The following is a 16,296-nucleotide window of genomic DNA, read 5'->3' as shown; positions in this document are numbered from 1 at the left end:
CTGGGTACTGCCAAACTCGGGGCTTTGGAACAGCGGTGGATGGCCCGGCTGTCCAACTATGATTTCACCATCAAATATCGGGCAGGACACCAGAATGCCAATGCCGATGCTCTGTCCCGAATGCCCAATTTACCAGAAGTGGGAGAAGACCCGGAGGCACTTGAAGAGGTGGAGCTGCCTGCCTTCCATCACCCCAAAGCCACTCAGAACTCTCACCATGTGAAGAACAGGCACAAGAACCAACCGGATGCCACGCTGAATCCCCTGCCCCACCACGGATGGGCAGAAACCCAGGATAGTGACCCCGCGGTCCGTCAGGTGAAGGAGCTCTTGACGCAGGCTGGGTTGCACCCTGGCCCAGACGACCCACAAGAAACCCAACAGCTGTGGAAGGGGAGAAGCAAGCTGTTTATCCATGATGGCAAGCTGTGCAGGAGGAGCATTGACCCACGTACTCATGAATTGGTGTGGCAGATAGTGGTGCCCAGGCGAGATGCGCCCATGGTTCTGGGAGCCTACCATGATGGAGCCGGACACTTCGGATGGAGGAAGCTAGAGAAGCTGCTCCGAGGGAGGTTCTATTGGATTGGCATGAAGAGAACCATTGAGAAGTGGTGTCGGGAGTGTGGTCCATGTAGTCTGCGCAGGAAGGACCGTGACAGTCAGCGGGCTCCCCTGCGGCCTATCATCACCAAAAGGCCGCTCAAACTGGTCGCGCTGGATCATGTGAAGCTGACACCTAGCCGGTCGGGCTATATCTACGCCCTTACCATCGTGGACCACTACTCCAGGTTTTTGGTGGTTGTGCCTGTCAAGGATCTAACGGCCAGGACTGCCGCCAGGGCCTTCCAGCAACACTTTTGTAGGCCCCATGGCTACCCAGAGAAGGTACTGACTGATCAGGGACCTGCATTCGAAGCGGAAGCGTTCCAAGAATTCTGCCAACTGTACGGGTGTAAGAAGATCAGGACCACACCGTACCATCCTCAAACCAACGGGATGTGCGAGAAGATGAACCAAGTGGTAATTGATTTATTGAAGACCTTACCCGTGGAGGAACGGAACCTGTGGCCGACAAAGTTGCCTGACTTGGTGGATATGTACAATCACATCCCAGTAAGTTCCACCAACTGTACTCCAGCGTACCTGATGCGAGGAAGATCTAGTCGGTTACCCGTTGATCTGGACATGGGGGTCCTAGTACCCGAAGATACCTCGCCGGATGCAGATTGGGATGCAGAAAGGCAGCGAAGGTACCGCGAAGTACAGGAGTGTGTAGAGAGAAGTCTCGCCCAGGCTAGGCAGAAGCAAGAAAGGGACTACAACCAACATGCTCCTGCGATCCCCCTGTCACCTGGTGAGCAAGTACTTAAACGAAAGAGGAGATTACACAAGCTCGATGACCAATGGGAAGCGGAACCGTATACCATCCTGCCATCCGACTTCGACAACACAAAGGTCTGTCTCATCAGCAAGGACAGAGGGGAGACCTCAACAGCGGTATCCAGGGATCACCTTAAGGTCTGCCCCGATAAGTTGAAAGAGAGGGGCACGGCCCCAGAAATCTCCCCGCCGGTGGAAAAGGAGAAGATGTTCCATACCGTCCTTGGTGACTTTCCCCAATCCTGGACTCAGATAAACCAAGCCATCGCGGTGCCTGTTCTAATGTTTCAACAGCCGGACCCACCAGAACCAATGGTGGTACCAGATCATCTGGCCCCGCTACCTCAACGAGCCTTACCTGATGAAGCCATGCCAACCATTGAGCCGGCAAATCCTCCCTCTGCTATCAGTGAATCTGCTGTACCCACTGTTGATAACCGCAGCTCTGAGAGCCCCAACATGCCAGTGCTACCCAGACTCACTAGAAGTGTAGTTAGAAGACAGTGCACTACACCAGCGGTAGCAAGCATAGCGGGCCCTGTTAGGCCAATAGCAACCCCTGCGCTGCGAAGGTCCACACGCAGCACTCAAAATCAAACTCCCCTCCGCTACAAAACTTGGAGGTATTGATAAGGGCTGCTATTTAATTGAAAATGTTTGTATGCATATCTTTTGTTACAGGTTTTTAAATGGACACTAGAGTAATGGACGGTGAATTGCTCAAAAAACTTTCATAAGGGGGACCCCTTTGTTTACCCGGGGTCCCCGCTGTTTCAACCACTGAACTGAGAGTCATAAACTGTGCATGACCTAACTTTTGCAACGTTCAAGAATCCTCACCTCCCGTAAAGGGAAGCATAGTTATGTTCAATTGTTATGCATTTCAAAAATTTGTGTGTTTCCTGTTAACATGTATTATTGTTCTTGTTTTCCCAGTCCCGGAGTACTGGATTTAACCGGGGGGGAGTGCAGCACCCCAGAGTCCTGGTTGTTGCAGTACTGTGGCTCCGCCACTATGGGGAGCTATGGTACGTCTGATTGCACTAAGGAGTTTCTCTGATCAGGTACACTCACACCACACTTCACACTCCGGCCACCAGGAGGGGTGGTCCTATTTAGTAGGCCACTCCTCACAACTCTGGTAAAACTGGGGGTTGGACAGGAAGACAGAGAGAAGTAGCTGGGAAGAGCTAGTGAGAGGACCTGTCAGGGATGGGATCCTGGCAGACTCCTCAGAGCAGAACAAACCAGTGAACAACGGGAATACAGCAAAGAGGAATTAATACCAGAAGGAGTCGTGCTGTTAGACCGAGGCAACATCCTTCTGAGGCGCAAACAGTCGGTGGCCGGAACGCCGAGCAAGTAAGAGACTTTAAGTACACTGCAAACCACGGCCGGACAGCCAATTATAGGTTGGCTGTCTCACTTAACACCTAAGCAGACAACGGAGGCAGCTGTGGGAGAGGGGCGACTCTAGGGTCCCGGAAGAACTCCAGGCCTACCCCGTCATACGGGTGCGTCCTACCATATCATCTGGGGGACGGAGAAAACGAACATCAGAGACAGACAGAAACAGTTGTGAGGACTATCCCGGGAGCTCAGCAGGGAAGAACTACAACACTCAGCGCTAGAAGGTAGACACTGATTCCCACCTGTAAAGAGAACTCCTGATGTGCCTTTGGACCGGCCGGTCTCTGACAACCCAGTTAACAGTGCTCTGGACTGAGGTCTCCAACACCTTCAGTAAAGAGGTAAAGAGACTGCAACCTGGTGTCCTCATTATTTATTGCGACCGGCACTTCACAACTGCACCACCAACATCCACACCACTTATTGCACCGGACGTCCCCCACTGACAGACAGGGCCACGGACCGGGTCTAGCCACCGTGACAACCCCAGGACTGAGACCTAGAGGCCCGGCTCCGGGTACCCCTCGGCCCTGCGGCGGTGTGGGGGCGCTCCACTAATTTATTGAGACAGGTTTTTTGGGTTTTCAGGAGTTGTATGCCAAAATCATCAGTATTAAAACAATAAAAGACCTGACAAATTTCAGTTGGTGGATAATGAATCTATAATATATGAAAGTTTAATTGTAATCATTACATTATGGTAAATAATGAAATTTAACACTATATGCTAATTTTTTGAGAAGGACCTGTATTTGGACCCTGGAAACACACAAACAGAGCCCTATCCTTCCTATAGTCTCTTATGGCCGCTAGGTCTTGAACTAAACATCTCTTAACGTCTAGTGTGTGTAGATGTTCCTCTTTCTCATTTCTGGGGTTTGGACAGAAGGAGGGTAGCGAGATCTCCTGAGATCTATGAAAATGTGATGCCACTTTAGGAAGGTAGGATGGATCGATTTTAAGGATTACTCTGTCGTCTAGTATGCGTGTCAGAGGTGGATATGCTGATAGGGCATGCATGTCACTAATCCTCCGTGCTGACGTTAGCGCCACCAGGAGGGAGGTTTTAAGTGATAATATTTTTAAAGAGGCTGGTGACAGTGGCTCAAAAGGTGCTTTAGTCAGTGCAGAGAGGACCAAATTTAAATCCCAGGGAGGTGTAGTATGGTGTACCACTGGTCTAGATCTGGTCGAGGCCTTAATGAATCTTTTTACCCAGCGGTTCCCCGCTAAATCACAGTTGTAAAGGGCGCCCAAAGCTGCTACCTGGACTTTAAGTGTGCTCGTTGTTAAGCCTTTTTCTAGCCCATTCTGAAGAAATTCTAGCACTTTTTTAATTGGGATTTCCTCAGATAAATTGGCACCTGATGCTGATAAAAATCTTTGCCAAACCTTCCCATACGCTCTAGTAGTCACTGGTTTCCTACTTAGCAGGAGAGTGGAGACTAGATTTGAAGAGAACCCTCTCTTGATTAGAAGGCTCCTTTCAAATTCCAAGCCGTCATATGCAAGTTCTTTACTTGCGGGTGATTTACCGGTCCCTGATACAGCAGGTTCGGAATTTTTGGAAGGACCCAGGGATCTGTTACAGACATTATCCGTAACCATGGAAACTATGCCCTCTTTGGCCAGAAAGGAGCCATCATGATGACTCTTGCTCCGTCCTCTCTGATTTTTTTCAACACTAAAGGAATTAGTGATATTGGGGGAAAAACAGGCTAGATGAAAGTTCCATGGAAATAAAAAGGCATCTAGGGCTACTGGGTTCCCGCGTGGGTCTATTGAACAAAAAGCCTGAGTCTTTTGGTTCTGGTTGTTTGCAAATAAATCTATTTCTGGAAGACCCCACAATTGTACTATGTGGTTGAAGACTGTCTGATTCAACTCCCACTCTCCCTGTTTGAGTTGTGTTCGGCTTAGAAAATCTGCAGTTTGGTTCTCCGTCCCTTTGATGTGAAGGGCTGTCAGTGATAACAGATTGGCCTCTGCTAATAATAGGATGGATTTTGTTATTTCCATCAGTGTACGAGATCTCGTGTCCCCCTGGTGATTCAAGTAGGCCACCACTACCTTGTTGTCCCATAATACCCTGACGTGATGGGAATGGAGGGAGTGTAGGAAGTGGATGAATGCATATTTTACCGCTAGAAGTTCTTTCATATTGGAAGAACCCAGTTTTTCCTCTTCTGACCATGGCCCTTGAGCAACCTGGTTGTCCACATGAGCCCCCCAATCCCAAGGACTCGCATCGGTGGTTAGGGTTATAGATGTTGGCCATACCCATGGAACACCCCTGGTTAGATTGTGTGGATCCACCCACCAAGCTAGGGAATGTATTGTTTGCAAGGAGACTTAAGTGCTTTTCTAAATCCCCTTTTTTGTGTAAATCAGGTTTATTAAATGAAATAGCATATATAAAGATGCATTGTAACATAGTATAATGACAAACAAGTAATGCTTAAGGTATATTTGGTACTTCCTAGAACTGAAATTCAGGAGAAAGACAATAAAGTTTTCAATACAAGCCTGTGTAATGACCTCTACGTCTCCTTTAGTACAAGTAAACTATTCCAATATCGTTCCAAAAGAAAAGAACCAGAAATCAATAAGTAAATTCTATAACATGAATTTCAAAAACGCTCTACCTGTTAATTATGAAGTAATCTGTTACTGTTAACTAGAGGATTCATGGTTTTAAAAGACCAATTCTCCAAGACCCATTCTGCTAATTAACGTTGAGTATAAAGTTAAGATAGGGTATCCAAATTGCTTCATTATGTAAAACTATAATATAGTTTAAACCACCTTTAAGAATAGTAGAAGAGAAGTAGAAAGTAAACAGAAAGAGAAGAGAAAGAGAAGGAGGGATGGGAAAGAAAGGGAGAACACGGTTTCCGCTGTCTCATCTCACTCAGCTGTTAGTTAACAGGGATGTGTTTTTGTTCCACCACCCGGAAAATAGATGCATGAGGATATCAAAAGGGGGGAAAAAAAAAAAGGATATTTTAACCAAGCCAAGTATTTAGCTCTACAGTTTCTCTAAACACAATCCACGGGGTCCATGTGTCCAGTACTTTATCTGAAGTTCCCGTATCCTGACCAACCAATTGTTCCATTCTAAAGAGATGGTTTAATTCTGCTACAAGATCAGATCTTGAAGGGGAGATTGACTGCTTCCAATAACGGGGTATTAGGTTACGTGCAGCCGTCAAAAAGTGTCGAAAAAGGCCTTTCTTAAACTTGGCTATGGAGAGATCACAAATAGACAGCAGGGCCGCCTCCATTGAAGGTTGAACCTTATGGAGAGATAATTTGTTATGGAGATCAAAGACAGCGTCCCAAAAACCCCTAATAGGAGGACAAGACCACCAAATATGTGTGTACGATCCTTTCTCCTTCCAGCATCTCCAACACATATCTGGAGTAGTGGGCAACATAATGTGAATGCTGTCTGGACATCTATACCAACGGGTCAAAAGTTTATAACTTCTCTCCTGATAATCTGCACATAATGAGGATCTGAACGTGTGAAGGAGACTCTTATTCCTGTCCTCCAATGTAAGTAGTTTATTTAGATCGTTTTCCCACTTCATAAAAAAGACTGGAGGATCAGATGCAGACACCCAATGCTCCTGAAACATTTTATATAGAAATGATACCGTGTGTACTGGAGAGTCTCCATCCAAGCAAGCTGATTCGAACGACGTAAGTGGTCTAAATAGATTCACCTGTCTGGAGATTTTGGAAATATAGCTTCTGGTTTGTTCATAAAAAAGCCAGACCCCAGGGGGAGGATCCGCCCCTCCGAAAAGGGATTGTAAAGATCTTATAGAGGATTGTGTTATGTAATCATAGACTATCGGGTGACTATCTTTGTGTTTATGTAGAAACATAACTTTGTCTAAGCCCGCAGGGAAGTCTGGGTTATCAAAAATCGGAGTTAGGGGGCCTGGTATGGATGAGATATTGAGCTTTTGATTATTGTATTTAACAAAAAGAATCAGATTTCTCGTAAGAAAGGGAAGGCTCCCCCCCCTGAATCTTTGTATGTCCACCCTGCCAAATGCTTGCTTTGGGATTATACGTTGAGATCTCTGACTCTAAGGGTACCGTCACACATTGAAATTTTCATCGCTGCGACGGCACGATTCGTGACGTCGCAGCGTCGTATAATCATCGCTCCAGCGTCGTAGACTGCGGTCACACGTTGCAATCACGGCGCTGGAGCGATGCCGAAGTCCCCGGGTAACCAGGGTAAACATCGGGTAACTAAGCGCAGGGCCGCGCTTAGTAACCCGATGTTTACCCTGGTTACCAGCGTAAATGTAAAAAAACAAACAGTACATACTCACCCGTCGGTGTCCTTCAGGTCCCTTGCCGTCTGCTTCCTGCTCTGAGTGCAGCCGTACAGTGAGAGCAGAGTGCAGCACCGCTGCGCTCTGCTCTCACTTTCCGGCCGGCACTCAGAGCAGGAAGCAGACGGCAAGGGACCTGAAGGACACTGACGGGTGAGCATGTACGGTTTGTTTTTTTACGTTTACGCTTGTAACCAGGGTAAACATCGGGTTACTAAGCGCGGCCCTGCGCTTAGTTACCCGATGTTTACCCTGGTTACAAGCGAAGACATCGCTGGATCGCTGTCACACACAACGATCCAGCGATGTCAGCGGGTGATCAAGCGACGAAAGAAAGTTCCAAACGATCTGCTACGACGTACGATTCTCAGCAGGGTGTCTGATCGCAGTAGCGTGTCAGACACAGCGATATCGTAACGATATCGCTAGAACGTCACGAATCGTAACGTCGTAGCGATGGAAATTTCAATGTGTGACGGTACCCTAAGTCCACCCATTTTTTTTTTATGTTTATAATGAAAGATCTAAAAGGCATGTTCCGAGGGAAGCATAATTGTAAAGTAAAAAGTTAGGAAGACCCAATCCTCCCGTTCGTTTAGATCTACTTAATAGTTGGTACGACAGGCGGGGACGCCTACTCGACCATACACACCTAGTGATTGCTGTCTTGAGTCTGGAAAAAAAGGAGGCGGGCAAGACCATAGGGGTAGTCTGGAAGAAGTAAAGAAGACGTGGTAATAAATCCATTTTTATCGCATTGATCCTCCCAAGCCAAGATAAATGCAATCTATTCCATTTCTCTAGATCAAGTTCCGCCCTGCGGAGGGCCTTTCCATGGTTGGCTTCGTATAATTGAGACGTCTTGGCAGTTAGATCTATGCCCAGATATCTAAGCGAACCAGAACGCCATTTAAACGGGAAGGAATGTAACTGAGAAACCAGTGAGGATGTTAGAGAGATATTTAATATTTCAGATTTATGAGAGTTTATTTTGAAATTACTCAGTTGACCAAAGCAATGCAGCTCCGATAGAATATTGGGTATGGTAGTTATGGGGGAAGTAATAAACATGAGCACATCGTCAGCGAAAAGTGCCAGCTTGTGTTCTTCGGAGAGGATCCTGACCCCTTTTATAGATGGGTTACTGCGGATTGCATTGGCCAAATGTTCCATAGTTAATATATACAACAAGGGAGACAGAGGGCACCCCTGCCTTGTGCCATTTTGAATGTGCAAGAGGTCTGATAATGAGCTATTAACTTTGATCTGTGCAGAAGGGGCTTCATACAGAGCCATGATGCTCCACAGCAGTTTCTTTTTTAATCCGATACCCTCTAGTGTGTGGTACATAAAATCCCAACCCACCCTATCAAATGCCTTCTCGGAATCGATTGAGAATATACACATGGGGTCCCCGGTTCTGTTTGCTCTATCTATCAAAGAGATAGATCTTATAGTGTTGTCCCTTGCTTCTCTTCCCGGAACGAATCCTACCTGATCTAGATTCACCAGGTGGGGCAATAGCCCACTCAGTCTTTTAGCGATCATTTTGGCATAAATTTTAACATCTATATTGATAAGTGAGATAGGACGATAACTGCTACACAGCGAGGGATCTTTCTCTGGTTTCGGAATGACCGTTATATGGGCAATTAATGCCTGTGAGGGAAAGGATCCCCCCGAAGCGACAAAATTACACGCGGCTAGGAATGGAGGCCCAGCAAATCCGAAAACTGTTTATAAAATCCAGCTGAATAACCATCAGGACCAGGACTTTTACCCGACTTCAGATCCCCAATTACCGAAGTGACCTCCTCTAATGAAAAGTCTTCCTCAAGGTTCGCTAGGCCCTCCTCCGAAACCACGGGCAATCTGTTTGATTGTATATAAGATTTGATTTTATCATGAAACGAATGTACAGGCAGATCTTTAAAGTGACCCTTAATATTGTACAGGGAATTATAATAGTCATAGAAACTGGCTAATATATCCTGTGTACTATGCGCTACCTTACCCTTGGCATTTCTATGAGCGGGATGAATGTTTGTGGGCCCCGCGGGTGCAGAGCTCGTGCCAGAAATTTGCCACTGTTATTACCTAACTGATAGAAACGGCTCTTGGTTCTCTCTCTGAAACAACGAGATTTCTGATCTAGTATAGTGAGTAGTTTTTGTCTAGCTGTGGATAGATTCGACAGGGTAAGTGGAGAGACGTCTTGTTTATGCTGTATCTCGAGTTTAGAAATCTGGGAGGAAAGGTCGGCAATTTCCGCTATGCGAATCTTCTTGAGACGAATACCCTGTGAGATAAGAACGCCTCTCAGGACGCTCTTCAGAGAAGAAAATTTAGATTTCACAGAGGGGTCCCACCCCCAGGTCTAGTAAAGAATGGGATACAAAAAAGTAATCAATTCTACTATAAGTGGAGTGTACCTTTGAGTAGAAGCTATAGTCTCTCACCTCTGGATGGAGAGCCCTCCACACTAGGGTTGAGCGACTTTTACTTTTTCAGGATCGAGTCGGGTTTCGCGAAACCCGACTTTGTCAAAAGTCGGGTCGGGTGAAATCGGCCGATCATTGCGAAAAGTCGGGGGCCGACTGAAACACGAAACCCAATGCAAGTCAATGGGGAATAAAAGTCGGCAGTGAGTGGAGGACAGGAAAACACCTACAGAGCCCATTTTAATGTCAAAAGCATCAATTATTGTTACTTAAGCTTGTCAATCTTAATTAACCTTATAATAATAACATTATAATAATAGTTAGGTATTGAAAATTGGGGGTCATTTGGTTAAAGTTGTGTGGGGGGGGAGGGCTGGCTCAATTTTTTCTTGGGCCCAGGAAATATGGAATACGTCATGGCGGTGGAGCAGGGAGAGGTAAGTATTTCAACTTTGCAAGTGCTGTGATCCTGAGCAAGCAGGGGGGGCACACTCATTCGCATTGCCACTGGCACAGGGCCCCTCAAAGTACGGCGTTGTGATTGACGGCGGGGGCGCCTCCCACCGGCAGAGACACTTTTGCGTACTATGAGGGGCCCTGTGCCAGTGACGTCGCCAATGAGTATGCCCCCCCCCCCACCTGTTGAAGGAACCTGCACTTTCATCTGCACCTTCCTCTTTGTCCCCATGTAAGGTGGTATAGTATGCGGGAAGGGGAACCTGAGTTTCAGCAGGGTCAGATTCAGGCTGTGTAGAGTGCAAGGGGAATGTAGTGGTCTGTGTCAATGTACCAGCAGACTCATCTAGCAGTGGCTGGGCAATGGGCAGGAATGAGGAGGAAACACAGATATAGGCCCAAAATAAAAAAAAGTAGGCTAAAAGCTGTTAAAAATTGGTAACAGGAGTAAACAGGCGGCATTGGTTTGTTCAGTGGAGGAGAACAACAATCAGCGGCAGACACCGTTAGTAGGCCCAACTAAACAAGTAGGCCAAATGCAGTTTCATATTCTAAATATAGGCCGAAAGCCTGAAGATTGACGCCCAGCTTTGTGTAGTAGAGGAAAACAAGAGGCTGCAGCAGACAACGTTACTAGGCCCAAACCAAGAACTAGGCCAAATGTAGTTTCATATTGTTGTTACAGGCCGAAAGCCTGAAGCTTCAAGCTCAGCTTTGTTTAGTAGAGGAAAACAAGAGGCGGCAGCAGACAATGTTACTAGGCTCAACCCAACAAGTAGGCCAAATGCAGTTTAATATAAAAAATATTTAAACGAAAGCCTGAAGATTGAAGCGCAAGAAAAATAAACCAGGATAACACCAAGGAGCGTCAGACACCGTTAGTAGGCCCCAACCCAACAAGTAGGCCAAATGCAGTTTAATATTTGAAACGGGACAACAGTTGAAGTTCAGCTTTGTTAAGTGAAGGAAAAAAAAGATGCAGCGGCAGACACAGTTATTACGCCCAAATAATAAAGTCAGTGGTGGTAGGCACAAAGTATTAAATGGAGTCCAGGGCCCCTGTATATTTTTACTATCATCTATCATTTCAAATAATTTGTATTGGCAGTGCCATTTAAGTTTTTACCCGCACAGACTACACAGTGGTGGAGCTGGGAGAGGTAGTATTGCAAGTGGTAGAGCACAGTTCAATCTGGGGGGGGGATACTCTCTCATGGGCGGCGGTACTGGCACAGGGCCCCTCATATAACGACGGTGTAATATGAGTTGTGGTTCAGTGTCTCCCCCCAAAAAATGAGGAAGTGTGGTGGAAGAGGCCGTGGGCAGGGGTTGTCAGCTGGTACTGATGGTGCTGGTGGTGCTGCATCTCGTTGTAGTGGCAAAAGCACAGTAGCACCTAAGGCTGGAGGTGTTCAGCCTGCGTCATCGTCTGGCTACACAAGGCCTCGAAGGCTCCCTTACCTGGGAGTAGGAAAACAGCTTTTAAATCCGGAGAAGCAGGAAAAAGTGTTGTCTTTCCTTGCTGACTCACCCTCTAGCTCTTTCGCCTCCTCTTCCCAAAGTTCTAAATGTAAGAGCAGCCAGTCATCAGTGGATGCTCCCGGTCAGGAAAAAGACGTTTCCTTGTGTCCTTCTCCCAAACCAAAAGTGAAGGATGCAGCAGGCGACACTACAGATTACTCCATTGAGCTCTTTACACATACCGTGCCTGGGTTCGAAAAGGGAAATTGTACACTGCCAATTACAAGAAGAATAGGACATGGAGTGCACTGATGCACAGCCACAGCTAGATTGTGATGCTGTTCCATTGACTCTGATCACTACATTGCCCTCGCAGTTTACTGAGCCAGAATGTGACCCTGATGAGACCATGGTGCCCTGTCCCGAACGCTATAGCACCTTATACGGTGACACTGAGAAAGGTGCACATGACATTGAGGAGGAGGTGATAGATGACCCAGTTGTTGACCCAGATTGGCAGCCATTGGGGGAAGAGGGTGCCGCTGCCACTAGCTCAGAAGCGGAGGAGGATGATCCGCATCAGCCATCTACATTGCAACAGCTGTCATCTGGCAGGCCCGTATCAGGCCAAAAATGTTTGCGAAAAACAAAAACAGTTTTAGGAGAGCGTGGCCATTCGGTGAAAGTAGCACAGCGCACAATGCCTGAAAAGGTTTTCGATAGTAGGAAGAGTGTAGTGTAGCAATTTTTTAACCAAGATCAGAATGATCCGTCAAAAGTTATCTGTAAGAAATGCTCCAAGACCTTTAGCAGAGAGAATAATCTTCAAAATTTAAATACAACGTGCATGCTTAGACATTTAACCACCATGCACTTGCAAGCCTGGACTAACTACGAAACGTCCCGTACCGTTGGTGCACCTGCTCGAAGTGAAGGTAGTCAGCAATGCTACATTGCTTCCCTCACTGTAAGGCCACCGGTTAGGACACCACCAGCAGCAAATGTGGAGGTATCGTCGTAAGGCCAAAGCAGTCAGGGAATCACAAGGTTATTGGTAGGAAAGACTCTGTTGGCCAACAACAAGAATACCATAACAAACTCTCTCTCAATCCGCCATGTCCACCACCACCACCACCGCTAGTTCCACCATATGCAGCTCTCCAGTCCAGCTCACCCTACAAGAGACTCTCGTTAGGAAAAGAAAGTACTCATCCTCTCATCCGCGTACATAGGATTTGAACGCCCAGATTGCTATACTAATCTCATTACAGATGATGCCCTACCGTTTGGTTGAAAGCGAAGCTTTCAAAGACCTGATGGCCCACGCAGTACCACGCTATGACCTACCCAGTCGACACTTCTTTGCGAGAAAAGCCATCCCAGCCCTCCACCAGCATGTCAATGACCGCATTGCCCATGCCTTGAGGCAATCAGTCAGTGGAAAGGTGCACCTCACAACAGATGCATGGACCAGTAGGCATGGCCGGGGACATTACTTGTCCATCACGGCGCACTGGTTTAATGTGTAGGATGCAGGGTCCACAGGGGGCAGCCATAGTGCGACAGTTCAGCCTATCCCACAGTCTCAGGAAAAAGTTGGCATACGGCGTTCGCCACTCCTCCTCCTCCTCCAGAAGCGAAAGCTCGTGCACAGAGCGCAGTCGCCCTACCACTCCATTCACAGCTGCCAGTGTTGCACACGGGGTGTCCCATTATCGAACAGCTAGTGGTAAGCGTCAGCAGGCTGTGTTTCAAATGAAGTGTTTGGGCGACAACAGACACACCACGGCAATACTGGTGGAGTACTTGCAGCAACAAACTCAGTCATGGCTGGGCAGTGTACATCTTGGGGCAGGCAAGGTATTCAGTGATAATGGAAGGAATTTTATGGCTGCCATAGCCCTTTCAGAACTGAAACACATACCTTGCCTGGCTCACACCTTTAACCTGGTGGTGCAGGGCTTCCTCAAAAATTATCCAAAGTTACCAGCCCTGCTCCTGAAGGTGCGAAGACTTTGCTCACACATCCGCCGGATGCCCATACACTCCAGCCGTATGCTGAACCATCAGCGATCGCTGAATCTTCCCCAGCACCGCCTAATAATCGACGTTGCAACAAGGTGGAACTCCACACTGCACATGATTCAGAGGCTGTGCGAACAGAGGCGTGCTGTTATAAATTTGTGGGAGGATACACGGGCAGGCACTTGGATGGCAGACATGGAGTTGTCTGGTGTGCAGTGGTCGACGCCATCATAAGCATTAACATCCCACTTATGCGTCTGCTGATGCAAAGTTTGACGCACATTAAGGAGCAGGCGTCTGCAGCCGAGGAGGAGGGAAGCCTTGATGACAGTCAGCCATTGTCTGCTCAGGGAACTGTCCAGGACGAATTGGCGGACGAAGAGGATGAGGAGGAGGATGATGGGGATGAATATGTATGGGAGGAAGAAACTGGTGGCATTGCAAGGTCTGGTACAGGTTTATTGAGGGACCCTTGTGATGTTGATTTGCAAGAAAGTGGGCCTCAACCCAGCAGAAACAGTTAATTCACACCTGGAACATTGGCCCACATCGCTGAGTATGCCTTGCATATCCTAAAAAGGGACCCCCGCATTTTTAAAATGACCGATGACGACAACCGGTTGGCCTGCCTCCGGGATACAAGATATAAAGGAAAAATGCAAAATATCATGCCACATGAGACCCTAGGTCAAATATTGGCTACCAAACAAGCAACTCTTGTAGACTGTTTGGTTCAGGCATTCCCAGCACACAGCGCCGGTGATGGTTCTCACACGAGCTGCAGGGGGCAACATGGCAGAGGTGCTAGAGGTGCAGAAATCCGAAGTGGCGTTGGACAGAGGGGTTTTACGACAAGGTTGTGGAATGATTTTGCAATGACCGCTGACACGACAGGGACAGCTGCATCGATTCAAAGTGACAGGAGACAGCATTTGTCCAGTATGGTTACAAACTACTTTTCCGCCCTTATCGATGTTCTCCCTCACCGGTCATTCCCCTTTGATTACTGGGCATCTAAACTAGACACCTGGCCTGAATTGCCAGAATATGGATTACAGAACCTCGATTACCCTGCTGTCAGTGTGCTTTCAGAAAGAGTGTTCAGTGCTGCTGGTTCAATACTGACCGGAAAAAGGACACGTCTGCCTACCAAAAATGTTGATTAGCTAACCTTCATTTAAATTAACCAATCATGGATTTCACATTCTTTTGCCCCACCTTCCCCTGCTGACACGTAACTTGCCTGAAAGATGACTTGCTTTTGGGGGGGAGACACAGAACCCCAACTCTGGCCCTGTGGGATAACACAACACTATGAACGTGGAAGAAAGTGTCTGCCTGATATATACGACGCACTAGCAGTACAGCTGAATATACACTGTGTGAGAATTTGAATCTCCATTTTTGGGGGGGAGACACTGAACCCTAACTCTGGCCCTGTGGAATAACACAACACTATGAACGTGGAAGAAAGTGTCTGCCTGATATATACGACGCACTAGCAGTACAGCTGAATATACACTGTGTGAGAATTTGAATCTCCATTTTTTGGGGGAGACACTGAACCCTAACTCTGGCCCTGTGGGATGACACAACACTATGAACGTGGAAGAAAGTGTATGCCTGATATATATAACGCACTAGCAGTACAGCAGAATATACACTGTGTGAGAATTTTAATCCCCATTTTTTTTGGGGGGGAGACACAGAACCACAACTCTGACCCAGTGGTATAACACAACACTATGAACGTGCCAGAAAGTGGCTGGAATTATTATTTATAAAAAAAAAAAAAAAAAAAAAAAAAAAAAAAAAAAAGGAAGCTCCCTACAATGAGCTCAGGTCAAGTATGGCAGCAATAAAAAGGACTGCTGAACACAAAAATGTGGACAAATAAACAAGATAGGTAACTGTGCAGAAAGGAGCAACAGGAATTTTGCTTTTAAAAAAGTAGTTGGTTTGCACAGCACCGTGCACACAGCTATGCAGCTGCTGCACTAAAATACGACCTCCACTGTCCCTGCACAAAAAGGTGGTGTGGGACAGTGAAAATTGCTCCAGCACAAGCGGTTTGGGGGTTAATATTGCCTCCCTAGCTCTGTCCCTGCTTCTGACGAAGCTGCAGAAACCTCTCCCTATGCTCAGATCGGCAGACGTAAGATGGCGGTCGGCGTGCACGCCCCTTTATAGCCCCTGTGACGCCGCAGATAGCAAGCCAATCACTGCCATGCCCTTGTCTAAGATGGTGGGGACCAGGACCTATGTCATCACGCTGTCCACACTCTGCGTCCTCATTCATTGGCTGAAAAACGGCGGTAACAGCGTCATATGAAACGCGACTTTGGCGCTCTGATCGTGTACCGCATGGCCGATCCCACACTAGGATCGGTTCGGGTTTCATGAAACCCGACTTTGCCTAAAAGTCGCCGATTTATGAAAATGACCGATCCGTTTCGCTCAACCCTACTCCACACATCAACCAGTCTCAGATCACTCATCTGTTTTTTCACTTTTTTAATAGAGGATGGGGAATAAGAGGACTTACCCGTTGACAGGTCAATTAGGGGATTCATCGGGAGATTAAAGTCACCTCCAAGGATAATCGGCGAATCGCCTGCGAATTTCTCCAAAAGCTTTTTACACGAATAACCAAATTTCTGCTGGTCCTGGTTAGGGAAATAAACATTCGCCAAAATAAGTTCACGAGATCTCCAAGCCAACTTCAAGAAAATGAATCTCCCCTCCTCATCAATCACCGAATCAAG

The 16,296-nt window shown here is 47.1% G+C and overlaps 1 long non-coding RNA gene across 1 annotated transcript in view; it reads right to left on the bottom strand.

Moving 5' to 3' along the window:
- Nucleotides 1-16,096, bottom strand: part of LOC143806715 (uncharacterized) — a 55,327-nt gene extending 39,231 nt beyond the window's left edge. The window contains exon 1 of the long non-coding RNA XR_013221551.1: nucleotides 16,077-16,096. This is a non-coding gene — a long non-coding RNA (uncharacterized LOC143806715). The remainder of the gene's footprint in view (nucleotides 1-16,076) is intronic.
- Between the last annotated feature and the right edge of the window lie 200 nt (nucleotides 16,097-16,296).

Source organism: Ranitomeya variabilis, chromosome 2, assembly GCF_051348905.1.
Source record: "Ranitomeya variabilis isolate aRanVar5 chromosome 2, aRanVar5.hap1, whole genome shotgun sequence".
NCBI classification, from domain to species: Eukaryota; Metazoa; Chordata; class Amphibia; order Anura; family Dendrobatidae; genus Ranitomeya; species Ranitomeya variabilis.
This window is presented reverse-complemented; position numbering and strand designations above follow the sequence as displayed.